The 27601-nt window shown below is 39.7% G+C and overlaps 1 protein-coding gene across 1 annotated transcript in view; it reads left to right on the top strand.

Moving 5' to 3' along the window:
• The first annotated feature begins 18654 nt into the window (after window positions 1-18654).
• SHISAL1 (shisa like 1) overlaps window positions 18655-27601 on the top strand; it is an 88776-nt gene continuing 79829 nt past the window's right edge. The window contains exon 1 of the mRNA XM_062569037.1: window positions 18655-18724. The gene's annotated coding sequence lies outside the window, so the exon portion shown is untranslated. The remainder of the gene's footprint in view (window positions 18725-27601) is intronic.

Raw genomic sequence — 27601 nt, 5'->3', positions numbered from 1 at the left:
AACTGAGTATCTCTCTGACCAGCCAAGTGACAGAGATTACACCTACCTCTTCCCCACCAGGGCTGCCCAGCTCCTTCCCTATTCAGAAGTGTGTGCTCAGAAAACATATACCTTTGTAATGCCCTGTGTGGACATCCTTATTCTGCTGGAAGAAAGCTTTTTCTTTTTTCTTTTTGTTTTTTGAATTAGTTTGTCACCATCACGCTGTGTTCATGCCTGTGAGTCTATTATGTGTACATAACATATCATTACATACAATGGCAGCAGTGTAATTATAATGATACAAAAGAAAACATTTGCTGTGTAGACAAGTCCTTAATAGCACTCTGAATGCTGTGAGTTAACCCACTCCATCTCCTCCGCAAGCATGTCTGGGCCTTTTCTTAAGTGAAAAAGACCATGTCTTATCAGTCATGTTCACCCTTCCCCAAAGGCAAGCAATTAGCATCTCCTGATATAAGCATAACTAAATCAGACATTTAATTTAATTCAGAAATTTACCAACATAAAAATAATTCCAGCAGGACAGACTTTGTTCATCTCCATTATGAGATATGAATCTTTTGGATCATTTTTTAATTTCAAAATTTAAAAAATGTTTTCTATAAACACCTGAGTCATGTTCAGCTCCAGAAGTTTGTGCAGGTATTACACTGCATATTTTCACATTGCCTTAGCCCCATTCATAAATGGAGGAGGCTCTAAGTATATTAGTGACATGGCAGTGTTTAACAGTTCATCAGTCACAGCAGTTGCAGCCCCTCTGACTCTCTATAGAGAGTTAACAGCTCTTGTTAGCAGCCAGTGGACTATTACTGCAGTACTCTGTTATCTAACAGAGGATTTTAGGGCTATATTTAGTTTAATTGAAGAATGTCCTAGAAAAAGACTAATGAAAAGTTTCATTGTCAAAATACTAGTTCATATACTGATAAAATTTTATAAAAGAGAGGAGGAAAACAGAACCAGAAATTATATCTGGCATTGAAGTTTCTAACATTTTGCTGATTTATAGCTTGCATCTAATCATTGATTGATATGAACCATGTGTGGGTCTTTTTCTCCTAGTCATTTTGAAACTAAAAACCAAAAACACTCTCACACCCACTGGATAAGCATTTATTTACTTCAGTAATCCCACTGAAGTGAAGTGAATCCCTCATGGAGGCAACTTGTTTACAGTATCATACAAAATCTTCCTTTTAGATGTAAAAAAACATTACTCTGCACTGTACCTGTGGAAGCAGCATTCTCCTCTTGGAAAAACTGGCAGAAAACAGCACATGGTTTTGCTCGTAGGAAGTGGGGTTTTTTCAGCCTTTCATTACCAGATTCCACAATGGTTTGCTTCAGAGTATCATAAGGTTATTCTGGTGGAAGGGACCTCAGAAAGTCTCTAGACAAACCTCTGCAGTGCTGCAGCTGCAACCATCCTGGGAGCCCCTCTGCTGAATTTGCTTTAGTTCAGTGATGTCTTTCAAGTCCCAGGACAGACCATTGTGGTACTCCACTTTTTACCAGCCTCCAGATGATGTGTGACCCATTAACCTCTTGAGTTTCATTGCATGACTGTCTTTACATGGTATTTCTTAATATCTCCTGTTTGGGTAAGCCTACTCTATATTCACAGGAAGACTGAGTGCAGATATTTGGGGTAAGTCATCACAGCACATTGAGGTGTCAGGCAGAGACAAAGCCAACCTATGTGTTGGAAGCTGAATTATCATGGTACCCTGCCCACGTTCATTAGCCCTGCTGAGTGTCATATTAATGCAGCTATATTGCTTCTGACAGTAGAGCTAACTTAGGCATCCTGCACAGCACTGCATTGTGCTGATGTGTAGGCATGCTCTAACTCATTTTCTAAAACCAGCATCTGGGAGAGGAATTCCCAAAAGGTGCTAGTAGAGGGTTGGCTGAGTCAGGTGTGCTGAACAGAGTTTCTTCCCTATAACAAGTATCATACTTAATGCTATGGGTTACTGGACCTATGAAAGAACATGAGTTTTGGTGGGGAAGGAGGGGTGCAGGCTGATCTTCATGGAACCTCCATAGATTGGGGTATTTTTTATAGTTTCCCAAAGTCTGAATGCTTCTATGGATGGATGTCAATAAGACTTTCAGGCCTTTTTGATACTCTGGCATTGTTACTTTCATTTTTTTGTTTCCTTTTCCTAAGCTGAGGCTAATTTTCCTGCATTTTGTAGGGTTTCTGAGCGACACACACTGCTTGCTTCAGTATTAGCCAGGATTTAGCTCATGATCGCAATATATCTTAGGAAAGCTGTATTAGCTGCCACAGAGTTTGTGCTGCAGGACCAGTTACATCGTCCTCCCGTTGTCAACTCATTTACGTACCTCATGAATACAGTCGCAGACCCAGCGGGTGTTGTACTATTCCTGTTTCATATATGGAGGCAGTTTTTTCCCCTGCTGATCTGACTTTGCAGGGACTGGATGAGAGCACAATGAAAACTGTTTGGACACTTAGTGATTGCGGAGCCTGCTGGCTTGAGGATCGTGCTGAGAAAATGTCACATATCCTAATCCTTGAATCTCAGGCACCCACAGTGCAGCAACAAAGAAAGGAAGCACTACGACTTTAGGTCTGGCTCCAGCGAACTATGGATTACCATTAACAGTCTCATTGCTATGGGAGCTGTACTGCTTTATCTGTCTGCTTCCCTTTCCCAGCAGCATTAGTCAGCTTAACACCTCGGTCCTTCTTAAAGTCATTTCACAAGTACCAGCATGCTGTTCTTTCTGTCTAAATGATTAACCTACCTAGTCTAACACAGAGAAATTCTGCTAACTTGTTTTTATACTCACATGTATTAAGCTTTAAAGGTTGTTGCTTCCACTTCTGAATTTAGGAAGAGCTTTTGAGCCCCAAATCTCGTGTATTTTTCGTACCATTGTGAGCGCTGGAGGTTTTGATAGAGTGAGGTCCATTTAACACTTTTCTTTGGCTCTGTGGTATTACATATTGCTTTTCCCTCATGCCTTTGTGTGTGTGTGGGGGGGGGGAGATCCTGCTCTTTTAAGTGTTACTAGAGCTATTTTTACTACCAAAATCTAGAAAAAGACACTTTTCAGAATTTTTGTCATTATTTACTGAAACAGCTGTTCTATCTTTACTGAAAAGGGCTAAGATATTTGAAACTGAAAAATTATTACCTTTATCAGCGTGCCACCAATATGTCATTTGTTTGCCTCCACACTGAAGCTTATCACATCACTGATAAGTCATATAGTAAATGTATCTGCTAGCACATAAACATTCTGTGTTTAGCAAAATGTAACCAATAACCATAAACTATATGTGTATGATCTCATACCAGGATACAATGTTTTTTCTTTGAAATCTTGAAGTGCCTTAGATAAGGCAACTGAGAAGCAATTTTTCTGTGTTTCATTGGTATTCAGTGTTCCCATTTGTCCTTTTTGATATTACTGAAGATATTATTTCAGATTACTTTTAGAGACATTTTTGGTCGTATGATTTGGTATGTGTGCTTGTACGCTTTGATGTTAGGGTATTCCCAACTCTGTGCTGGCCTTTTTTTGTATTTCAGAAATTAACAGTGTGTGGAAAAAAGCACCAGAATTTGTGCAAAAATAATAATATGCTCTGTGCATCTTTGCCTTTCCACTGTTTGTTACGCAGAGGTCAATAAAATATGTTGTTTCAGGATCAGACAAAATTTCTAAGATTTAGCTTACCCAAAGATATATACTGTACATCACCTGCTTACTGAAGGCAATCTAGATCTCCCAAAGAAGAGAGAAGAAATGGCTTTCAGTGCCATCTCTGTAGACACTATATGGATCAACCGTCTTTAAAATCTTGAAGTGGTAGGAACCTTGTGATCATAATACTTATCTAGCTACCTAAATATGAATACAAGCCTAACACCCACGTACAAATAACTTTTTGTCCTCGGAGTATTCCTTTATGCATTGTCAGCTGGGCAGTTAAATCATTCATGTATTTGTTCTGTGGTACTAGAGCAAAGCAAAACAGGGGATCTCAGAGATCAGAATGTGGACATAAATGGGTGAAATTCACACTTGCTGAAGGTTAATTGGCTTCAGCTGAAGAGTCACCCAAAATTAAATTAGTCCAATAGATGCAAGAATTTTTCTCATTTGTTTTCAGTGATCATGTCCCAGCATCGCATCACAGGAAGTTGTTACCCCTCAGAAAGTACCCATAATATAAGGCTTCAGGCAGTTAAACTCTCTGTTTCACCAAGCCTGTGCTCACAAAATAGGGAGAGTAAGCATGAGAGTGGGTGGTAGGAAATGTGTAGGATGAGCTGTCAGGAGCTTGGTATGAGCGAGCTGCCTTCATGTCCCTGATTTTTGCCTGGCCACAGGCAGCTTTATAGAAGCTGCAGTATGACACCAACCTTTGACAATTGGCAGTGGTCCTCAAGGGAGCAAGCTGAGCATAATCAGAGCAAGTACAGCAGTTTATTCTCTTCTTTTCCAACCTGTCCCTTACAGTGGAAGATAATATTGTAGGGAAAATCTGTATATAGGTCTTCTGGGGAATTATACAGGGCTTCTGGGGAACCTACGGTGGTGCAACCAGTCTCTGTTCCTTTTAAGGAATAGGTGAGGAACATATTCTGCCTCTAATTTTCCACATGAAATCCTGTTCTCAGCAGAGGACATTACAAGTCATCTTAATGGACAGCAGGCTTTTCACGGAACTGTCAGCAACACGAACTACTCTGCGTACATTTCAAATGAGAAATGCAAACCGTTAGATTAAATAACACTAAGCAAAGGCAAAGGTGGATCATTTTAAAGTCATATGAATTGTTCTATAAATGTCTGTTATCCTCGGCAAGGCTTTTATGTCAGTGCTAAATGCCATACAGTGTAGCAGTGTTTGTTTGTTTCATTCTGTAAAGGCCAATTCTCAAGGCAGGACAAATGACAGATGAGCAGATCGTTGTAGCCAAATATTTGCCAAAAGGAAAATCAATCTTTTTTTCTTTCCTTTCTTTTTTTTTCTTTCCTTGCCTGCAATAGTTCACTTCGACACTAAGCAGAAGCCTGAAGTTGTGTCCCTTTTTTCTCTCTCTGTGTTCAGACAGTGGTACCTGCTGGAATAGGTCAGACTCCTCTTAGAAAGTCTTGTTGATTTATTTGGTCAGTAACATGGTCAGTAATAATCACTCCCCAAAACAATATTTTTTTACTATTATAAAAAGGTGAATCATGGAAATTATCCTGTCCCCAAATTCCCCTCAAAGGGGGAGTTTTTTCCTCAGAAAGAGCACTTCTTATCCCTTTGGCTCCTCCATCTGCTGTCTTGCATAAAGCAGGATCTGATCACAGATGCCTTTCTGCCAAATGGAAGGCTGATGACTGCACTGAGTTGGCTGTATTTCAAAAAGGAAGATGATTTAGGAAGTCTTTTTTTTTTTTTTTTTTTTTTTTTTTTCCCAGCAGTGCCCTAAGCCTTTTGCAGAAAGCAAGGCAGGATTTGATTTGGCCTAAGCTCTCTGCTGTACGTTTAACAAAGGTCTGGATGGTGGGTGACACTTTGAAAAGATGTAGAAGCCCTCAGCTAGGACACTAACTCATGACACCAGAGCGTGGAGTCCCGACCTGAGCAGTGGCCATGACTAAATGCGCCTGGAGACTAAAGTCTTCTTGAAAGCAAACTCTCTGGATTTGGCAAGCACAAAGGGCAACACATGAGCCTTTACATTGTTACTGTCCAGGCAGCACCTGACAAAAAAATAGCTTCGCTCTCTGGATTAAGGAAACTGTTATGGTCACCAGAAACTGAAAAAAAGCCTAATTTGGTCCAGTTTCTGTGATTTTTGGAAAGGTAAACTTAGTTTCCTGTCTTGTTTAAAAGCTATCCAACCTCATCTCAGGGGTTAACCTCACCGTCATTTCGTTTGCAACATCAAAAGAATCTGTCGTCCTCAATTTGTTTTGGGAAGGAGGACAAGGGCAGAGATAGGCTTGCCAGATGCAGATTAATTCAAGATATTAACAGTGCATCCAACCCATTTATAATGAAATGGCTTAATATTAATCCCATCATTAGTAATATAATTCTCTAAGAGAGGAGACAGTAAAAAATAGCAATGTTCCAGAGTGTGGAAGTGAATCTTATGAGCAGTGATAGCCTTTAGTGAAATTTAATTAGAAAGCTGCTGCTAATGCAAAACCAGCTACAGAATCTGTCTCTCTCTGTATGAGCTAAACATGAGCTAAATCCACCTGAGGCAAAATCACCTCCATTGACATGCATTGGAAAGGCCTGTCTGGACACTTCCAGTGCTCCTTTGGATATGGTTTTCTCATGTTTGAGTGTTGGTGAACCTTCAGCAAGATGCCCCTTCCAGAGATACGTATAAAGAGGAGAAATACATATAAAGGAAGAGAGCATCTTCTGTGGTCCTCGTGTTTGGAAGGCCCTGAATGCTGTTAAGACTTAATTAGAATGAACTCTCTCACATGCAGGTCTGGGTATTATCTCTTGTTATCCCACCCAAATATGCAGTATTTTGACAGAGTGCTAGCTTCTGACAAGATATACTGAAAAAATGTCAACATGCAACAAAGGATGTTTGCTGGGATGTAGCTCATTTGGGGAGGAGTACAACATGCATGATAAAGGAAAGTCAGTTCAATACCAGATGGTCCTAGTCTGAATAGGTTTATTAAAACCTGGATAGTGCAAAGCCAAGCTATATTTTTATTGCTGGGTTTCATTCAGATTATGCAATGCATTCTTTTAGTATTTCAAGTTAAGTGTGCTGCACTGAATTCCAGTTTTGCCACTTTGATGTCATATTTACATTTCTCGAGTCATGACTGAGAGGAGAACTTCCTTTCTTACCATGTCTGTGCCACACAATTTCATTCTCTCCGAAAGAGAACACTGCAGGCTGTGAGGCTGACTTCCTCTGCAGGTGTATTGCAGAGAGGGAAGAGGCTTTCTTAACAACTGTTATTTAGTTAACTGTTACTTGATCCATCAAACAATGGATTGGCTTTGCTTAACCTTCTGGTTGCGGTGTCTTCTTCCACAGGAAACAACGATGTTGATACACTTAACTCTTAGTGGAGAGATGTGGATTCAGATTAATTAAGCAGTTATCTGCTGTGTGTATGGGACACAGGAGTTTTTCATGTCTAATAAATTATTTTATTGCATTTATTTTTCTTACAACCTCTCTTAATGCCATGTTCTAAAATAATCCATTGCCTTTAAGCTGACTCAGAGGCAATGAATAGCCATCGTGGTTCTTGTTACTACTGCTCTTGTTTTGTTTTGTTTTGCTTTGTTTTGTTTTAAGTATAGTTTTCAAATGTAAAAATGTGTCAAACATTAGAAACAATTACATTTTGTTTTATGTTCTGCATTTTGGAAAAAGTTGCACAACATGAAAAAAATGTAAATAACGATAAAGATTATTGTTCTGATACAGATTGACTAGGTAGCTGGGTAAGGCCAGAGTTTTTCATTTGTATGATGATGCTTCACTAAGCTAGCCACAAAAACAAAAATGATCACTTGGAGAGTATACTAGCATCTATTCCTCTCACCTCCTTTCCTTGCAGGAACTAAGTCTGTATTAAGACATATTAGAAAAAAATTAGGCTACCATAACCTCCCTTGTATGTCATTTCTTATATCTCAGCACTCACATATGCTTATCGAGAGATGTAATTGCCATTCAAATGAGAATGAGGGAAGTTTGTTTGTTCTTTTCCTTACCAGTAATGGCATTAATAAAATCCTTTTGCCTTTCAGTTGAATCTCAAAGGGCTACATAAGTTATCAGTATGGTAGGCAGGGATTGCTTCCTCCTGCTGCTAAAGCACACATAATTCTGTGGGAAGAAGGAGTAGCAAAGCATGACAGAAAAAACAGCATCATGGAGCAAATGAGGACCACGGTGTAAGGCATGCCTGACTGAAAACACAGTGGTAGTGTTGATAGATTTACCTACATAGATATTAAAAATCCTGCTGTTTTTTTGTTTTTTTTTTTTTTTTTTTTTTTTGGGGGGGGTGTTGTTGTTTGTTTGTTTGTTTTGCAAGCAGTTTAATTGCTTTAACAATGCTCTGTTCCATATTAAAATAATCCTTCTCAAGACCATCAGTAATTGCTCTTATCTGTTTTGGTTCAGTAGTTATCTATTACTGCAGTAAGACGAGGGGGCTTGATTTGTTAGACTTTGTACACCCCATTGCAAGCCCCTCTCCCTACACCAGGAAGTCTACAAAATCATTTTATTTCTTTTACATTAATGTCTCTTCCCTGCAGTTCTGACAACATAAGAAAAGTAGGATATTATTTTATGACTTCTGATTATTAAATTACCACAGCTTTGCAAATCTATGGTAGCAACTGTGTTCGTGCTCGTAATGCATCTGAACTGAGAAGTAAAATTGTCTTAAAGGAGCTTTGAACTTGTATTACTTAGCATGTTGAAAGCTAAGAATTATGGCACCCAGCTGACGTGTGGTAATTCCAGTAATTCAGTTGCTTTGGATTATATAACTATGGGCTTACACTTGTTTTAGCACAGTTTTCATGCTGGCGTAACTATTGTAGGTAAGGAGGGATTTGTTTATGGTTTTACTGGTACAAACCTTAGTATGGATTCATTCAAATATTGACAATGCTTCTTCCTTTACCCAGTAGGTAATAGTAATAATGAAATGCACATCTTCACGTCCATGTAGACGTGCCATAGGATGGAATTTGCTTTATCTATCAGATTTGTAGGGAAAGCAGCTCAGTATGTGAATAAGCACTTTAAATGTGTGCAGAAGTACTATGGCTGCAGAAGTAATGCTTTCTAAAGCAGAAGTTTAAGTGGCCGTTAAAACAGAAATAGTCTGTTTGACCAGAGAGATCCTGAAGCTCTTCATAGGGGAGATCAGCATGGTTCTGCCCATTTCCCTGAGTGAGAAGTTGAGGCAGGGTTGAGTGGGGCTGATACCAAAGACAGCGGACAAGCTAGTTACAAGGCTGGGGAGAAAATCTGGTCTTTTGAATGCCAAATTGATGATCCTCACAATTTCTCACCATAGATCTTTGTGAAATCTATTTTTTGTGGGCTTGAGGTCTCTGAAAATGGAGAGTGGTTACTATTCAGCTCTGTTCAGTGTTTACCCTCACACATATCTGTTATCACACATATCTGCTTAACCTCACACATATCTGTAACATCGACATACCAACTTGTGCAACTTTTCTATCTCCTAACAGTCTTCCTGACAGTTGAGGCTTGATTTTTGTTTCCCATCTCTTTGCTGGGGAACAAGGTGCTTTGTGGGACAATTAGTTTTTATGAGGTCTATAATTGGCTTTAAACTGATGAGTCCTGCAGAACAACCATTCTCTTTAACAAACGGTATTACATTAATCACATCCATGCATAGCATATGCTTCCTTTGGGGAGTGATCACCAACAAGTCGTGAATGGCAAAGCCAACTTCATCCGTAGTTTCATGCTCTCACCAGCTTTGATAGTTACCGTCCCAGCAGTAAATCCTTAATTTGTGTTGTGCAGCTGAAAGTATCTAGAAACACACTTTCTGAGAGGTTCAGGAAGGGCTGCAAATACTCACCTCTGTAGGCAGGACCACAATCTCAAATTCTGCAGTAGAGCCTCTGAAATCTCTGTTCACTTTCTTGAAAGGCTTTAGTCTCTCTGTAAGTTACTTTATTAATAATGCATAATTTAATTTTCTATTACTGACTTTAAAAAGAAATAAAATTTTAAACACTGCATTAAAATGTGATGTATGAAGTGAAAGCTGCTCAGAGGAAATTCATTAAGACTCTCAGTTCATTTTCTACTTCTCCCTGGTGCTTCCATTTTGTATCCCTGGTCGTATTTAACATTGATCAAATTCTGATTAGATTTTGTCATTGCTGACAGCGACAGGTAGCACTGTCACCAGTGGCAGCAGCTATGCACCTGAGCAGAAGAAAACAAAGCTCTTTTAACTTCTCTCACCTAAGCTTGGTGCTACGTAATAGGTGGTCTTGCACATATTGCCCTGATCCACAGAACATCTTGCTTTTTCCAGGCCAGTGGGCATCTCTTATAGAAACACTCGCTCTCACCAAACTGCTCAAGCACTTCCTTGTCTTCCCCAGTGGTGCTAAATGACTTGGGATTCAATTCCCTGCTACCACAGCTGCAGTGCAGTAAAGGCGTATCACTTTGAAATGGTTTGTATGCCATAGCTTGAAAGCCCCTGAGATAAAGCAAGATGAAGACAGAGGTAAAAGCCACTTCAGAGACTGTACTGGTCCCTGGGTTTATTTAGCAAGCACTGGCCCTAGTGACTGTTGAGAACAACATAAAAGAACCTATTACACGGTGAAGCAGAGCCTGCTGCATGAGGAGTATGCTAGACTTACCAGCTCGGCCTGGATCACAGAATCACGGAATGGTTGGGATTGGAAGGGACCTCTGGAGATCATCTAGTCCAACCTCCCTGCTCAAGCAGGGTCACCTACAGCATGTTAGACAGGGTTGCATCCAGGCGGGTCCTGAAGATCTCCAGAAAAGGACACTCCAGAACCTCTCTGGGCAACCTGGTCCAGTGCTCTGTCACTCTCACAGTAGAGAAGTTCTTCCTCACATTCAGACAGAACTTTCTGTGTTTCAGTTTGTGCTTGTTGCCTCTTGTCCAGTCACGTGGCACCATTGAAAAGTTTGTCCCCATCCCCTTGACACCCCCCCTTAAGGTATTTGTAGATATTAACAAGATCCCCCCTCAGTCTTCTTTTTCCCAGGCTAAAGAGGCTCAGCTCTCGCAGCCGTTCCTTGTAGGGCAGGTGCTCCAGCCCTCTGTTCATCTTCGTAGCCGCTACACTGGACTCTCTCCAGTACCTCCATGTCTCTCTTGTACTGGGGAGCCCAGAATTGGATGCAGTACTGCAGATGAGGCCTCACCGGGGCTAAGTAGAGGGGCAGGATCACCTCCCTCCACCTGATGGCAACACTCTTCCTAATGCACTCCAGGAGACCATTGGCACTCCTGGCCACAAGGGCACATTGCTGGCTCATGGTCAATCTGTCATCCACCAGCACTTCCAGGTCCTTCTCTGCAGAGCTGCTCTCCAGCAGGTCAGCCCTCAGCTCGTGCTGGTGCCCAGGGTTATTTTTCCCTAGATGCAGAACTCTGCACTTGCCCTTGTTGAACCTCATGAGGTTCCTCTCTGCCCAGCTCTCCAGCCTGTCCAGGTCTCTCTGAAGGGCAGCACAGCGCTCTGGTGTATCAGCCACTCCCCCCAGCTTGGTATCATCTGTAAACTTGCTGAGGAGGCACTCTGTCCCTTCGTCCAGGTCGTTGATGAAAAAGTTGAACAGGATGGGACCCAGTACTGAGCCCTGGGGGATGCCACTAGCCGCAGGCCTCCAACTGGACTCCAGGCCACTGATGACAACCCTCTGAGCTCTGCCTTTCAGCCAGTTCTCAATCTACCTCACTGTCCACTTGTCTAACCCACACTTCCTGAGCTTATCTAGGAGGATGTTATGGGAGACAGTGTCAAAAGCCTTGCTGAAGTCAAGGTACACAATGTCCATTGCTCTCCCCTCATCTACCCAGCCAGTCATTCCATCATAGAAGGCTATCAGATTGATTAAGCTTGATGTCCTCTTGGTGAATCCATGCTGGCTACTCCTATTCACCTTTGCATCTTTCCTTCCTCCTCAGGGACCACTTGTTGCCTTGTGCACTCTTGGTTACAAGTCAGGGGGGAGGGGATCCCTTCCAGCTTTACCAATTCTATGATTCTGTGATTCTGTAAGCACAGATAACTTGTTTTGATTATAGAAAATGTTCTAGATAGTTCTACAAATAACACAGTAAGGTTGGAAGTTCATGCTTTAAAATATAGAATATAGCAGATTTCTTCCTACCAGAACTTTTCTGTAAATGAGACAATTTTTTTTTATTGCAATGGTACAATGATTTTTATTCCTTGTAAGTATAGCCAGACCTCAAGCTGTAACACAATATTCATTGAGCTATGAGGCAACTGAGGAGTAGCTCATGAAAGGTTGCTTTCCTGTTGAATTCAGACAAGTTCCAACCCCTAGATTTAATTTGGAAGTTGAGAAAATTTATAAATTCAAAACAAAACACAGCTGAATCTACAAAATTTTGCATGATTTCCAATGAAACTGTGCAGTTCCAGAGAGCTTATTCTGCTCTCTTTCCCAAGCCATGAAGTGGCTTCATGCTCATAAAATTCAGCCCAGTTTTGCTTAAAGTTTTATGAATGTCGTTCAACCTGGAAACTAGCTCAATCTTCAGGCAGATAACGTAATACCTAGATAGACAGTATGTGGGTGGGAAGATGGATATATGGCAATGGCACAGGTTCTCGTATCTGTTTGAATTCTATTTTAGAAAACCAGAACATTAATAATAGCTGGAAAACTAACTTCAAAATCAATTTTGTTCAACATAGCCTGCCTTGAGTATTTGCAGTCTAAAGCTTATGAGATTTTTTTGACTTTGATATCACTGCCTAGAAACAAAAAGCGAATATTCAAATTGTATCTACAGAGGAAACTGCTTCCTGGCACTCCCACATAACCACTCACTCTTCTTCTTCAGTAACTGAAATAACTGAAACTCCCACAAGAGAAATTACACATTTTTGGTCAATTTATTTCTGATTGAGGATGAAACCTCACTGTCAAAGATGGTGAAAAAAATCCAAAGATTTTTATCAGGCAAATAAAAAGCATAAAACTAAGGAACTGAAGGCTGTGAGAATTCTGTCAACCTATTATTTGTTGGGAACAATTGCAGGTACGCATGGTGTTTCCATTTTATGCCTTACTTCCCCTATCGTAGTTAGTGATCTTTCAAATGGCTCTTTCTTAATGTTTTTTAATGACTAGATCAATCCTAGTTAAGGGCTGTATATTTTTCTCTATCTCCCCCTATTCATGGCAGTAAGGAGAGCGAAAGTGCAAGTGCACAAGCATGCTTGCCAAACTCCAGCATGAAATAATACTATTTCTCTTCTTTCTGTCCCCTGGTGGGTTTAAATTGCTAGGCCCATGCCATAAATTGCTGGATAGCATCGCTCTGTGTTGTTGTGGGCAGTGACTGTCAAGTAAGAGCAGTGCAACCCCTAGGCAGCTGCCATGCAATCTCCATAGTGGTCACTGTGAACAGTAGTTGACATATTTAGGCAGAGCTCAGCAGGTGAAAAGGGCCATCACTACGCAGACTCAGCCACTGAGTTAAAGATAAGCTCACTATGTAAGTGCACACTCTTCATACAGCATTTTCATGTGCCAGGTTATTTTCTTTCATTGATGTGTCATAAATCATTGGTGCTGTTAAAAATCAGTTAATGTGTATAAAGTATATAAAATCCTTTATGCCATGAAATAATTTTCAAAATCATTTTCATTGTGATTAGGGCAGTTTTTCTCCCTGAAATAATTTTTTAAATGGTGTAACAATAAAACATACATAATGAGTCAAATTCATTAAGTTAATTAAATTGTACCAAGATAAAACTTGACTCAATAGACAGAAAAAAAAAAAAAAAAAAAAAAAAAAAAAGCAGTTGCAGAAAAAAGGCATTATTCTTGCTGAAACAGCTAACTGGAAAGTTTAAAGACAAGAGCTCTGTAATGTTTTTAATAATTGAATTTTGAATTGCAGAAAAGAGCATGGTTATTTTTGACCACTATAAAGCAAGCAAGTTGGCTTTTTGAGGTGTATTATCAAATTCTTTCCAGAGTTGATATGTAAAGTGTATTAAAACTTCTATATTCTGATGAAAGAGAACTGTAGCTTCCCAATTAAGAGAATTACTGAAGGAAGAAAAGTTGTTCTTCAGGGATCTTTCTTTTTAAAACTACAAAATCATAGGGTTCTTACATATTGAAATTTACTTCCAAGTTTTCCTTCACTGCAGTATCATGCAAAGTTTGGGCTTTCAGAATTCTTAAGGAACAATACTGCAAAACCAGAGGAAGTGTTTTTTTCTTTCTTACAAAAGATCTGGCACTGTTGTTAGGTTGTGTTTTTGTTTTTTGGTTTGGGGGGGGGTTGCCTATTTTAACAAGTTGTTTTGTCGTGGTAGGGGAAAAGGTAGAAACTCCTAAATAATTCAGTTGTATGTGTTTACACAAAACCTTAAGAGAAATGAATCAGAATTTAGGACGTACCCAAACATTTCTCTCACTGCTTCCACCTACACATTTCAGGGCAAAATAAATGTGCCAATCAAGTGCTGCAGGCAGTTGGTATAAAAGACCCAAATCTGGCAGTTTCTATCAGAAGTGCTCCCAACCGAGGGTAGGCCTGCAGCCTGCCTTTCCTCACCACCTAAGGAAGTGAAAAGCTACTTTGAGCTTCTTTCTTTATTCCCTCTTTTTGTGCCAGCTGCCTTCATCTTCAGAAAGTAAGTGCGCGAGTGAGCGGGCCTGAGCTCCCTGCAGAGCTGAGCAAGCTAGAAGGAATTAGTTGGGCCTGGGCTTGGGAACAGGTTCTTTCTCTACGAAGCAAGAGGAGGGAAGTGCAAGAGGGAACTGTCGTTGCTGTTCAGCTCTGGAACAGCCTGATGCCATTTTTAAGAATTTTATGGTCTCGTCGTTTTCTTCATTCACTCTCAATATCGTGGGACACTTTACTTCAAACTACTGCAGAGCTAAATGTAGTTTCAAAGGAAGGCCCAGGGTAATATATAGCCTGCGAAACAAAATGGTACCGTGAGTGGGTGTACAGTTCAGATTAAGCGAGAGCTTTTCACATCTGAAAGGCATTTCCCATTCAATATGGATGGAGAACGAAAAAAGAAATCATTTTGAAGCAATGCCCTGTGCGGATGCTCTCGTCCAGTAACAAGTGTACGCACTTCAATATTGATTAATTCTTCTCAAAAGTAGATTATGTTTTCAGGGAAAGAATGAAGATGTCCAGAAAAGGAACTAGATAAGAAACAATTCTACGGCTGATTTCACAGCTACTTGAATCCTGATGCAGATGGGCACATACAAATTTATTCTGTTCTGGAGGACTGTCCACGCTGTCTTTTCCACTTCTGAATCAGGCAGCAGTGTGCACCCAACACACAACGGAGTTAATTTTCTGCATCATCCCTAGGAAGTTGCTTAGCAACATCGTGGGACCCAGCATCTTGCAGCCCCCAGCCACTTTGGCTGCCACTCAGTGCTGTGGTCCAGCACCCACTGTGCCCAGTGCAGGGGAAAGCTATCCGCAAGCTCATCGTGCTTCCTCTAAATCCTGTAGCTTAGTTAGTCTCACCTAAAATAATTGTTTTCTAATTTTCTTCTAGTTACTTAATAATTACTTCACATGTAAAGACCGTCTGTACATGAAAACAAGCAATTATGTAGTTAATATCTGTTCATCTTAGATGTTGAAACCTGTAAATCCTGCTTGAGATGAACAGATTTTTTTTTTTTTTGTGATTTTAAAGCCTTAGTTGTAATAAATGAACATAAGTATTGACATCATGTAAATTCTGAAAGCAGATAAAATCTATCCAGTAACTGCAGTAACTGTGGCTTACAGAATTGAGCCTGACATTTTCCAATAACTTACTAGTTATTTTTTAGCCTGGCTTCCTAAGCAAAAGCAAGGTTTACCTAGGCACTTGTAAATTTTGGGCAAATCAGTGAGCACTGAAACCATTAGAAATATAGGACTGTGTACTCCATCGCCGCAATTAGATTGCGGATCAAATCTGTAGGTTGGCTCCTGTCCTGATGCTAATGGCGGCACACACGAGGCTGTGCGCGCTGTGCCTCTTGCCCTTTGCTGAGAGTATTAAAGTCCTGAATTCCCCAGAGAGAGTAACCAAACTCCTGATCAGTAATTAATGTTATATTCATTCTCAAAACAAGTCATTCTGCAAATATCGGAGGTAAGGAAAACTGCCTTTTTATGGGTCAGTGTCTTGCAGTGATGATGCAGTCTAACTCCAGACAGTACCATTTAGGAGGTCTGTTTCCTTTGTGGGTTCTTTGATGTCAAAAGAGGTTAAAATTTGCATTGCAGTTTCTCCCCTTTGCCAAGATACTTGTATTGTCTTGCTCTTTTCGCCTGCTTGAGCCTACAAAATTTGTAGGCACTTAATTAGCAGTCAGGTTTGACTGAAGCGGGATCATGCGGAAGTTGCTGGTGGAAAGATGCATGCACAAACACACAAAGACTATGAATAAATGTCTTTTCCTTAGGGAACTAGTCTAATATCTGAGTGACCAGATGGGAGCCATTCTCAAACAGCTTCCCTGTCTATTAAATGTAGACTGATTTCAGCCAGAGGAAGGCAACACAGATGCATAAAATTGCAACCAAATTCAAATCCCTTGTTAAAATGATTTGTTGCTTTGTATTTTTTTCTAATAAATATTTTGTGTAAATATTCATAATCCTCATGCTCTATGATTAGACAAGTGCAGTTATGACACCTTGTTAGCTCAGCAAGTTCAGCAATATCAAACCCTTTAAAACAACGATTCTTCAAGTTCTTTGAATTTTTGAACTGTTAAAAAATTTCAGAGGTAGTGCAGGCATTTGCAGAATAAATGTATGTTTACTGACAGTGTATTTCTTTCTCTTCCTTGCCTTTTCTAGCTTTTCAGAAATAGTTTGTGGTACCATAGCCATTTGCAGGCCATAGGTAGAAATAGCCCCTATAAACTCACTTTTGTGGTCATTTGATTATATTGTGTTTATATTCAGCCGTATCTTAAAACTCAGCTAAAGTCTGAATAAAATACTGTAATGTTTTGATAGAAACTTTTTGTGTCTTAATTTTCAAGAAAATTTGTCCTCCCTGGGTCTGCATCGGGTTAGTATGTGTAGTCTTGGGGGAGGCATAACTGCAACATCTCTGGAAATCAGATCGAAAGAGAGAAAAATAAGAGGAAAGTATTTCCAGAATCAATTGCATTTTAATAATGATTATAGCAGAGTATAAAATTGGCTGGCACAGTGTACAATGACAAGGTACTAGCCTGTAATTTTGGTCTCAATTAATGGAAGTTTTACCACTCTCTTCAATGGAACTAGGATTTCTGTCTTTCTGAATGTTTGTTTTTATATTTACCGAACACTAGAATATTTTCAGAAATCCAGCATCCTCCTATCTCTCTGGTACTGCTGTTCTTCCTCTCTCTTTCTCCAAGGGTCTTCTGAAGTTCGTTACAACTTTTCTTTTCAGTGAGCTAACCTTTATTTCATTTCTTAACTTTATGGAAAACTTCATCCTGTCACTGTTCACATACTAATTACACACTTTTTTCTCCTTCTGAATAGACAAGAGGTACATTGTCCTTTTCATGTTTGGGGGTCGAGTCTGGATTAGGCCTGAAGTCATCCGAGGCACAGGCAGGAGCAGCAGTGATGCTTTGCCTTGGCTGGCAGCTAAAGGCTTTTCTCAGTTTGCCTTCTGTCCTCTGATAGTGGCTCCATCAGCCTCTCTGGTGCAGAAGCAGTTAGCTCAGGGGACTGGGAATGAGATAAGGAGGCTTTTACAGAAATGTGCTGGAAGGGAGCTCATGAGAACATCTTGTTACAATTCCACTTTTACAAGTGAGAAATTTCTTTGCCTCAAACAGAGATCTGTCCCTTCCTAGGTATCATTTAATCATGACTGTGAAAGAGGACTTGTCTCTGGGGCTCATAAAAATGTTTTGCCTTCTGACACACATTACATTGTGCAAAAGGCAGGAGACGTGACATAAAAATTCCCAGGGAAAGGAATCCAATAGAGTATTTCCCAGGAGCATTCATATTCCCAGTTCCCTACGTAAAGTCTCCCATCTATCATTTCTAACATCACAAATTGATCTCTGAAGTACATCATCAAAACATTGAGTATTTTCACTCATAAAATGATTGCAGATTGGTTAAGGCAGGGCAATGACAAAGAATTTTCTATTACTAAAGGGAATTAATGAGGAAATCACTACTACTGCTGTCCGGCTCTCACCAAGTAAGTGAATCCCTTGTGTACTGATTAATTGCTGATGGCACGCTGAGCGTTAAGCTAGATATAGAAAAGATACAGGGTGAACTTCTGGTCCCACTGGAACCAATGTTAAAACTTTACTGACTTCAGAGGGATAAAACATTGAGATTTCATTTGGATCTCTGCTCAGGGATTTTGTATCTCAGAGTCTAGCAGGCATGGCACTGAAAAATGCATGCTTGAAGTTAAGTTTCCATGTGCACATTTAGGCCCTGAAATAAATGGCCTAATTTTCGAAAGCATTGAGCACTTACCAGCTCCTGCTGATTAGACCATTCCAATGAATAGTCACTGCAGCTCATTCTCACATACGCAGACAAGGGATTATTTAGCCCAAGGAAGCATTATTCACTTTTTCTCTTTTTGTGTCTGTCAAACACATTAAAAAAAATCTTTAGGTTAAAAAAAAAAAAAAAAAAACAAACAAACAAACAAACAAAAAAAAAAAAAAACTCTGCTTACCAAAAATGAAAGTTGTAAGACTCACCTTTTCTCTTTGCTATTTTCTTCCCCGTATGCTCAGGTATGAAATAAAATGACAATTAGCAACTCAGCTGCAGAATTACAAGCAGATGAGAATCAACAGTCTGTTCCCCACTGCATGGCCTAGATCTTCCACTGGGGACCCAACAGAAAACCTGGCTCTGGAGCATGACGTGAACATATAGATGAGAAAAGGTATTCAGTGTTGTATTGATTCTTTTTCTTTCTGTGCACTGGAAGGAAACATTCTGATGATCAAAATTCACGTGTTTTAGGTGTCCTGCATAGGCTAAGATGATCTTTTCTACAAGAATACTGAATATAAGTTTTCCACAAGTATATAAAAGTCACTCATTGCAGGGATGGGGGGACACCATATGTATAAGAAATAAATAAATCAAGACAGAAAAGGATTAATGGAAGATATTAAATCCTTTTAAAAGAAGGGTCTGTTTATAATACAATGATCATAAGTCGATAAAGCAAACTTTCAGATAAGTCTTTCACTTGATCCTTTGTAGTTTTTAGAAATAGACGAGCTCAGATCTGTCTCATAAAATTGAACTCAGATTGATTTGAATCTCTGGTTCTTTGAAAATTGACTGTCATCTGCAGGGTGTATGCATGTGTGTGTGTGAGAGTGAGTGTGTTTGTTTAATAATGCCTAACCTGCTATTTAAAGTGTTGCAAAAATGGCTTAACTGAATTCTGGTTTTAACTCTACTTAAGAGAACTGGTACAGTCTCCTGTAGACACATTTAAATCAATTTATAGCTGCCATATAAAATTCCACCCTTTGAATTAAGCTAAATCAACATAAGCCAGTTGTAGATCAATTTAACTATGTCCACGTGTGGATTTGCTTCAAGTTTAACGAAGCTGATTTAAAGAAACAATCCTAGTGAAACCACTGCCACTTTCTTTTGCAGGCAAAGCCTATGTTATGTTGATTTATTTGGAACTAGAACTCTCCTGGCATACGTATTGAATAGCCAGCATAACTTTTCAGCTGCACTGTTGAATATCAACTGGAATTCTTGGTCTTGTTACGGATTTGGCTAATAAATTTTCTTGCATGAAATCATGTTTCTCCCCCAGTGAGATTTAACCCAGACATTTGTCTTCCCAAACAGGCTGGGGGGTTTTGTGAGTAATCCGATTAATTTAATCCAAACAGCATTTCACCCTATGTTTTTGTCCTGTAAGAAGTAACATTGGCTCCTCACATCAGCTGTTATATTCTTACCGCAACAATCTAGCTTTACAGTTGATTTATGGACACACGAACAAGGAAAATTTTAAATTCAATCAGAACAAATGGCCATGAATTGTCTAGCCAGGATGTTCTGGTAGGGTTTCCATTGTACCTAGGAAATTTATGCTTCCATGAATTTATGGCTTCAGCTGACAGCAGTCTTTAGGTTGGTCCTGATTAAATAACAACATTAGTTCTAGGATTGTAGCTCCAACTATTTGTATTTTTGGAAATTGTATAAAGATTAATTCATCTCCATGGCATATGTTTGTCCTTCAGTGAGCAGAGTTTTGTTTTCCTGTCCAGAAGTCATAATACATTGTTTATATATGCAGCTCATTTTAGAAAATACCTTTAAAAAGCTGTAAGAAAGAAAAATCTCAGACCTAGCTGTCCAATTCCTTATGTCTTCTTTGAAAGTCACAAAAAAATGTGAGAGACATATTAAAAAAAAATGTGGGCACCTCTTTTCTTGCTTAGGTTGTTTTTTTTTTTGTTTTGTTTTGTTTTGTTTTTTGTTTTGTTTTGTTTTCTAGCTATGTCATTTACTCTAATAAAAGCTATCACTACTCTCTACAGACTTTACTTGACTGGCAGCTATAGACAGTTGCAGCTACAATAACCCTGCTTCTGCTGTTACGCTCATCGTTGTCACACCTGCTGAACAGCAGCCAGTCAGAAATTCAGTAGGAGCACAGGGCCACTAAATTATATAAAAATCAGTAGTGCTGTGGCATTTCACAGTTAGTTGATTCAAAGTGATTTATAAATAAAATGGTAGTCCGAGTTGTGTATACTCACTAGTTCTTTACTGTACTGCAGGACAATGGTAGATTTCTTGTTTCGTAGTGCTAGATATTAATGAATTTTGTCTGTAGAATAGGCGGTATTATTTTCTGATTTTCCCAAAATAAGGTCATGAGTCTTCTTAGTAGCATACCTGGCATTTTTGCCTGTGATAGTTTTATCTTTGTTTTCTCCTAGTGTAGTTTTCAGTGAGTACTACAAATTGAACTTCAGTAATAACAGAGATCTGGAAAGGAGAAAATCTGTGGCAGGTACAGGGCATGAGCTAGACACTTGACTCATGCTGGAGATACACTGAGTGTTAGATATATCTGTCAGCTGGTGCTCTCTCAGGGCTGTTATTCCCATTCTAATGTGAACTTAACAGTCTCAGTGCAACACTAACACAATCATCCCAATGCTTTTAGATTTTAGGAGGAAAATTTGGAAAACTCTCCTGGATTTGCCAAGAGTACTTTCTGAAAACCTGCTTTGATACAGATAATTTTAGTAAAAATATCCAAAAGAACATATTGAAGGAATGTGACCAAGAGAATAATGAAGATGTGGAGTTACTGACTCAATGTTTCATTACCAGAAATGGAAGTTCTCCATTGCATTTGCTGTCTTGCACTACTTGAGCTAAGAGAGCTCTGATAGCAGAAGATTGCTTCTGCTATAGATGGTTAAACTCTATGTAGACCAGTCCCAGAGAACACCTTGCTAGTTGTGTAGCACAAGACTTTGCTGACATCAGTAAATTTAGGAGATTTAGACTGCCATAGGCTCTGGTGATAAACCCTCCTGTTCAGCTACCTCTGTATTTGACCTGCTCCTGCCCCATCCTTTCCTACCTGTCTCTGGTCTTGCCCCAGATTTGCCGATCCCTTGTTCCTAGTCCCATGTCTGTATTTTAGATGTATCAGCCTGGTCTCTCAGATCAGAAAGTCCTGCTATGCTTCTGCCATCCTTCCAGGTTTCTAGTGCTGGATTTTCCTCCTCCCTTCTGGCAGACCACAGTCACTGTCTCCTTGTTTCCAGGCTAATGCCCAGCTCCTTCCTCCACTTCTTCCTTGCATCTTATTCCCTCAGGACTCAAGCTTCTAACATTGTTCAACTCAATAACTACAGATCCATGAGATAGTGGTGAATAGTCTATAAAATCATTTTATTTTCATATAAAGTATCTTTTCTATTCAGGTGGTGGCCCAAGAAGGATTCAGATGGCTGAAAGGTTTTGCTGGCCAGAATTAGTGTTCTAAAAGATGTTTCCATGGCTAATTTGATACACTTAAGGCACTTTTTCTTGCTACATATGTGACTTTAAATACATAGAAAGATTTTTTTCTATCTCAGATTTATAATTCTTTGGGTTGGCAAAATCTCCTATGAATTCCTTCTCTGTGCACTTTGGCCTGACTTCATCTCTCATCCAAACCGTTAATGCTGTTTCTGTTCCACAAACTCATCTATTTTTACATCGAGAGCTTTCTATGTTATCCTTGCTGTTGTGCAGGCCATCACACACTTTCAATCTTCCTTTCGTTCCCTCACATAGCTTCCAGACTCCTCTGTGTTTCCAAAAACTTCTGTCTCCTGTGACTTTGTTTTCAAGCTCTCAGTTTCTCTTCTCAGTTCTTTCTTACTCCTGAGCTGTTGTCTTTAGACTCAAGCCTCTGCCTGGTACTAATCTCACTGCTTCCAGGCACATATATCTTCTCCCAGCCTTCTCTTTCCCTTTTTAAACTCTTCTTTCTGTTAGTACTGTCAGATATGACTTTGCCCTTGTGTAAGGCCAGCAGACCTACTCCTGCAGAAGCTGGCCTGTGCTTGCCTCTCTTCTTGCTCCAGCACCAGCTTTTGCCCTGTTGCATGTTTATGCTGCTGTTTGCTGCTCGCCATCACATTCAGCAGAAGCAAAGTACATTCTGGCAATGGCAGTGCAAAAAGGGACACCACTGGCTTTAAAATGACGAAGTTGATCACTGTGCCCTTGGAGAGCATGTATTCTAATCTGCTTGCGGGGAACTTTTGATTGATTTTTTTTTTTTTTTTTTTTTTTGGCTACAAAACTGGAAAACAAACGTAGCACGCAGTGCCATATATTTTTATACATGTTCCCAAATCCTGCAGGCTTCACAGGATCTCCGTGAGAACTATGCAATTATGCAGTTTTACAACTTGTCAAAGCTGCAGACAATACAAGACCAGACAATACAGCATAGACATAACATATTGGAGTGAGTGTTAGAGTTATAAAATAAGAGGAGATGTGCCATAATAGGGGAAGGAGTGAATCGAGGGCAGCAGTCTCACTGGCTCTTAAACAACTGTATCTGGCTGCGTGCTCCGAGTGGGTCTGAATTTGTCTCCTTGCTCTCAAGGGTGACAAGCTCGCCTGTCTTTGGCTGTTCCTTCAAAATGGCCAAATACCCTTGTGCTATTCTGGGCACAAGCTCATTTCTCTTTTTTCTGTAAACTCGTGCACTCAGCGCAGGCATGATCTTTGCAGCCGTTGAAAACTAAAGGCATTGTGGTCTGATTTAATACATTTCAGCAAATAAATACAGCGAATGTGATTTTCAGCAGACATTTGGCTCCCGAAGGCCATTTTAATTCTTGAGTCTCCCTCTTCCTTCAATTGCCTAACTGCTGGACAGTCCCAGGCAACATTTACCTGTGTCCTATTTTTCCTTATTATAGCCCTAGCAGGCATTAGAGAAAAGGGCCCTTTGTCCAGCTCAAACTAGTGACTAATAGAGTTGATATTTACATTTTTGGTTGAAGCAGTCTGCAAGCCATTAAAAAAAAATCTTATATTTTCAAGGTATTGTCTGCCACCGGGACCCTTTTTAAGAGCTATGACCTGTTTTCATAACGAACTTGAGGCTAGTGGAGTCCTTCATTAGAAACAAAGTGCGGAGAAGAGAGATGGTAGGCATTCTGGGAGCTGTGACAGTCCGGGAGTGTCTGATCTAGTTTCTGATCTAGATTCTTAATTCTTATTTTTTATCTTTATTATTGATGCACTAGTGAGGGCAACAATTCAGAATGCTGCTTAGCATTAGGAAAGGGAAAAGATCCTTGCCACTTTGCCTACACTAATTTGGATTTCTTTAAATGCAACACGAGGGCGCTAACCGGAATCACACAGGAGACCTGTATAAATGCTGTTAATTTTGATTTAATAATTTGGGAGGGTATATGCAGGGAGGCAACAGAAGATGTCAGGATATTTATGTAGAATATTCATTTTTGTACTTAAATTTTTTCTGCAGTAGCTCAGGGAGAAATGATGTTCCCTGTTCCCTGTTCACCTCACAGTGGGAACTCAGGGTTTAAATAAGGCTTCTCAAGCTAGTTAAAATTTCTTGGCAGTTTATTACCTTGGTCCTTAATTGCATTCATTTCCCTGTGGAGATTCCTCTGAGAGAGATTCTCCATTACATGGCTCTTGGGAGATTTCCAACAAATCATACTTTTCCCAATTAATTTCAGACTCAAATATTGATTCATTTTTGGAATGAACTGATAATAGGACTGAATTTCTAGTCTGGAGCACTAGATATATGTATCAAGGGGTATTATCAGCACATACTATTAATTTATGTCCTATTGGATGATTCTGTAAGGTCTACTGTCTAGATGAACCCACCAAATTATGACTTCAAAAACAAATCAAAAATAATAATGTGATGATGTTTTAATGACTCAGAAGATAATGGAGGTGTCAGAGGCTCTTTAGCTCATGATGTGAGAAGCTGGGGAAGAAACAGGGTCTGAATGCTGGAACCAAACACAGGCTCAAATCCAAGTTTGTAGATGGTAGAAGATAAACCTCCTTTTCTCCACATAAGCCTGAAATAGCACATTGAGATCTGTGGATTTCGTGCTATGGTACGAATAAGTTGTCAATGGCTGTCAGAGTTTTTAACAAATCTGACTTGATTTGGATGCAAAACAAAGCCCCAAAGCATTTTCAGGCTCATTGCTAGAATTTATTCTGTCTTTATCAGCTTTTAACCAGGCTTCTGACAGCACTGTTAAAAAGAGATATCCGCCTGAAGTTAAGACATAACACAGCATCCCTGCTTTAGTTGTGGAGCACAGTACTAGGGCTTTCCCCAGAGTCACTCTCCAAAAGTGATTCACTAAATGGTCTAAGCATCTTTTAACAAAAAAGTTCAAGGAAAGGCATGTGATCTCTGTAACCAAATCCTCCAAGGCACAAGCTTTCCCCACTTTCAAATTCTTCACATCCTGCTCTCTCATAGGCGATGAAAGTTTCTGGGCTGGGCTGCCATAGCTTTTGGCAGTTTTTGAATAAATAGCCCCAAAGTACCAGTGTGCTGACACCCAGCTGGTCCTAGGGCTCTGAGAACTGAAAGGATTCTTTCATTTCATCAGAAAGCTTTGGATGATGTTGGTAATCTACTATTTCTTATTACAGAAGATTACGCAAAAAGGCTACTTAAAGTAATCAGAACTTTCATCAGCTGAAAAATGCCTACTTTTTCAACTAATTCCTGGAAATAATACCTATGTCTACAAAGGAGAAATTCAGTCTGACCTGAGCATACTTTTCTGAATTCTTATTGCTATCTGTCAGAGACTGCTACCTATTTGGAAATAGAACCTACAATGTCAGGTTAAATCAAAGTCTTTTTTATTTTCTCTCAAGGTCTCTTAAGACTTTTCCATAATAATAATTTGACTTTTCAACAGGGCATATCCAGTAGTAGATGTGCTACAGGAAGGGTTTTTACTTCTTTGTTTTCCACAAGCAAGTTCATTTTCCTCCATAAACTTTTTGAAATATCTATCTATAGAATCCCTTGTGTGTCTGTTCCTTGGATCTGTAACCATTCAGCATATTACAGATACAGAATCGGAGAAAACAGTTTTAGCGATGCAGATGTCAGCTAAAAAATTAACAAGCCCTTGCAAAGCAGAAAGAAATCTGCACAAGCATAGAACCTAGATAATAGTGAAAGTATGAACAATCACCACCTATTGGAGATACCAACTGCCAGATATCACTTAGCTGTACGCCTTCAAAATGTAATTCCAGCACCATTGTAGTTTTGATTGGCTTACAGTGAAAAAGCGGCACTTAGCATCTCAAGCAAGCTAACCAGCCTGTGTATTTGAGGTGGAGGATAGCATGGGACATGCTGAGAAGATGTGACATGCTGGTAAGTGGTTTTTCCAACACTTAGTACCTTCTCAGATGATTCTACATTTCTCATATGGCAGGATAGCAAGAACTTTGTAGGGACATGGAAAATGGAAACTTGGTAAATTTAGTATGTTTTAACTGATGTCAAAAGATTCCTGTGTATTATTGTTTCATCTTAATACATTTGCCAGATACAGCACATGAGTATTTGTAATGGAAGCTAAGGCTTGAACTGAGACATTTGACACTGTAGTAGCTCCATCTCCTTCTCCTCACAATGAGACTTCACATGCAAAGACCTTTTTCTTTCCTATATTAAAGACAGGCAGAAATGAGTGAAGAAAATAAACTCTATTGCCACAACTTATAAACGTTTGGAACATATCAACCACCCCAAAGCAGCCAGTAACTCTTCCATACTCATTTCATACACCGGGTTATTATATTCACGGCCTGAGTTTTTGAGCAGCTCTGGCTAGAATATAGGAGCAGGGAAACTAAGATGCTGGGTGAGAGGGAATGGGACAAGGGGGAAAGAGAGTGGACCTGTGGAAGAGAGGTGATTGGTGGCAGCACAGAGTGAACAGCTGAGAAGAACAAAATCCAAGAAGAAGTAAGGAAAAAAAGATATAAATAAAAGCTCTAGATGGATTGAAATCACTGTAGTCAGATGCTCAGCAACTTGTATTACCTTCACTTCCTTTCAGCAGTCACATCAATGCATCCTTCAGGATATTTACATCATATTGTCTTATTTTGCAAGAGTAGCCTCTTTCATACTTTCAACACATGGAGTAGCAAGCTACTGCGGACTCTGAGAAATCAGGCAGGGTGGCACAGAGGGGTTTTCTGCAGACACTGCTTTTAAAAAGTGGAGTTAGTGCTTTCCTGCAGGGAAACCATCTCTTTGGCGTATTTCAGTGCTGAGATAACATTGTACTGTCTGCAAACAAATTGTCTGTATTGATCTGCCCAGTTAGATGTGTCTGCCAACATGTCATTAACTCCCTGGCATAGCTAAAGGAGACAAAGATACCTCATATAACTGATACACAATTTAAATGCATTCTTCCTACAGGTATTTCATTCCCCTGAGAGCCCAGAGGAATTAGATATTCCTTTTACTTTCTTCCTGGGCCATTGTACGCTCAACCATCAGTAAAACTTGCTATACCTATTCCAGGAGATAGTAGTGTATGTGCTTGGAGCTGAAACAGTAACCAGCCATGTTAGTCACAGCCACTGGACAAGTTTTTGTACCTGGGTAGATTAGACAGTTGTAACAACTAGAAAGAACTTGACATGAACCAAACAAAAAAAAACCTACAAATATTTTAACCTTTTTCCAGCTTCTGAAGAGGATGCACTTTCTCAACAATGTCGAACTAAAGCTGGGCTGATGATCTCCCCTGCTTAGCATACTTGATTGAAAAGTCTGATCTCTCTTATTCTCTGCCTTTTGCCTAAATCTTGAAAAATAATCGTTTTAATACACTGTGTTCTCTGAAGGGGTTTCTTTTTTTATCACAGGCTAGCTGCATTCTTTGTTTTCCTTTTAAGGGGGAATTTGAAAAATGTACCAACCAGTTCCTGAGGTTTAGCATTTAATGGTGGTTTAGGAGCCAGTAACCTATCAACATTAAATGCATTTTTATCCAACAGGGTAAAAACTTCTTCAGGGAAGAGGGAGACATATTTTCAGAGGTGGCTTTCTGTGTCCTCTCAGGAACTCTTACAATTGCAGAATAACCTCCTTTGAAGTTCCCCCATTTAGATTTGATATGAAATATCTCAGACTGTTTCTCTTCAGCTCTTGTTCTTGATCCATCATCACTATTCTCTCTTAATTTCA

The sequence above is a fragment of the Rhea pennata genome, chromosome 1, assembly GCF_028389875.1.
Source record: "Rhea pennata isolate bPtePen1 chromosome 1, bPtePen1.pri, whole genome shotgun sequence".
Lineage (NCBI taxonomy): Eukaryota > Metazoa > Chordata > Aves > Rheiformes > Rheidae > Rhea > Rhea pennata.
Note: the sequence above shows the minus strand (reverse complement) of the source record. Positions and strands in the feature narration are given on the sequence as shown.